This window comes from Jaculus jaculus, chromosome 20 (assembly GCF_020740685.1).
Source record: "Jaculus jaculus isolate mJacJac1 chromosome 20, mJacJac1.mat.Y.cur, whole genome shotgun sequence".
NCBI classification, from domain to species: domain Eukaryota; kingdom Metazoa; phylum Chordata; class Mammalia; order Rodentia; family Dipodidae; genus Jaculus; species Jaculus jaculus.
Window position 1 is genome coordinate 25,972,989 of NC_059121.1, and position 2,046 is coordinate 25,975,034.

The 2,046-nt window shown below is 41.2% G+C and overlaps 1 non-coding gene across 1 annotated transcript; it reads right to left on the bottom strand.

The window, feature by feature from the left end:
* Window positions 1–966: 966 nt before the first annotated feature.
* On the bottom strand, window positions 967–1,073 carry LOC123456337. Its single transcript, XR_006634473.1, has one exon. It is a non-coding gene; the product is annotated as a U6 spliceosomal RNA (small nuclear RNA).
* Between the last annotated feature and the right edge of the window lie 973 nt (window positions 1,074–2,046).

The following is a 2,046-nucleotide window of genomic DNA, read 5'->3' on the forward strand; positions in this document are numbered from 1 at the left end:
GGGGGTGGGGGGTGTGCATGCGGAGGTCAGAGAACAACTGTTAGGTGTCATTTCTTGTCTTCCACCTCATTGGAAGGTGATTCTCTCTCTCTCTCTGTCTCTCTCTCTCTCTGTCTCTCTCTCCCACCCCTTTATTTCTCACTGTTCTTGACTGCTGTGCTCATCCCTAGTTTTCAGGAAATTATTCCGTCTCCGCCTCCCATCTCAACACCGGCATACCAGAGGCACAGAAGGCATTCACAACTTCCTGCTTTTTAGGTGGGGCTCGAACTTCGGTACTCAGGCCTGAGCAGTAAGTGCTACATACACAGATCCTTCTCCTCAGCCTGAGAAGTATTTTTAATGTCCGTATGATCTTGTAGGTATTGGACACACACACTAATGCATGTTATAATACTTGAGGCTAATTGTATGATGGGACTTGTGCAAATTCTTCTAAGTCCTCTGTCCGCAAATCCTCCATCTTGCCTGAAACTCCCCCAACTTTGTATTTCTCTTCTCAGGTATGCATTCTTTTTTTTTTCTTTTTCCATTCAGATATACTTTCTAAATTACCTTACTGATAAATAATGTTATGTGAAAAAAATGATAAACTATTTTGGAGGAAAGGGACCAACCAGGTTTTATTTTTGGTTGGTTGTTTTATATTTGGCATATTGATCACATTTGTTTATGTTATATCAGGGAAAAAATGAAAGTTTGGAGACAAGAAGAGTTCGAATGTGTTTTTTTCTTCATGAGGTAAACAGGTCATGGATGATGTCACCATAGTGGCCCAAGGAGAGAGCAAAAACACTGTGACCATTCAGGAGACTTCAAAGTGGGTCAAAGCCACCTAAAAATAGAATGAAAATCAGAGTATTCTTGCTCAGGCTGAGATTTCTCAAGTTTCTGTATTTAACCCTTCCTTAGTCTTTTAAAAATCTTTTTTTTTTATTAGGTAGAAACTGTGCATGGGCACATTATAATACTATGGAACTCTTCACTGATCTGCATGTCATCCTTACACGAGGGCAGTGCTAATTGTCTCTGTATTGTTCCAATTTTAGTATATGTGCTGCCAAAGCTGGCCCTGAACCTTTTGATATATTCCCCACAGAACACTTCTAAAGTGCCCTCAGTCCTCTAACTGACTCTCCTCTGTGCAACTGTGAATAGATGAACTCAACATTTACTCTCCTCAGAAAAGACTAACCTTCCCAAAACTCCCAGCTCCAAACCAAAGTCTGGGCCACACAGCAGGGATTTACCCCTTGGAGGATGTGACAGCCCCTCCCCATGCCTCTCAGAACTCTTACCTTGTGGGTCTCCCACAGAATGTGGACTAAAAGAATCACTTGTTTGTATTTAACCCTGGATGGCCTTTTCTTTTTCTAGCATCTTACTTTTCTCTCTTCTTACACTGGTAGATTTCTAAGTAGCTTTCTGCTGCATCTGTTTCCTTCACATCTTTTTCCATGCTGGTTCTGTGACCCACCTTCTCCACTCACTAGCCCTAGAAAATTAAATAATATTTTTTTATTTGCAAGCCAATTTTTTTAAGTATTTAGTAATTGGGTCAGTATGAGTAAATTTCTTCATCTCATGAAAATGCCACTGTTTTCCTATCATGGTTCTTCCGTGGCATGACATCGGCACTCTGAGGACATTTACACGGATGGTGAGTGCAGAGGAGTCATTACGCTTAAGCAGCATGAGGCTTTTGATCTAAGGCCCGAAGTATGCTGTTATAATGCAAAAGACTCAGAGCATCCTGCTCCAACTATCTGCTAGAAGTTTCTCCACTAATGACATGTCCACAGATCTATGCTGATCCAAACGCACCCCGAACATTTTGTTTCCAGGGTTTAAGATGAAAGACTGGTCATCCTTCCTTTGTGATGCCATCTGTCAAGAAACCAGAAGTGCCACAGCTGCATAGGTAGAATATTCTCTCAATCTAAGAGGGAACATGCACCGAATGCTCTGACATAATATAGTTCCAGAGGGAAATCTTAAGTTTCAAAACAATTGACCAATAATCATGGAGATGTATATCTGTTCCTG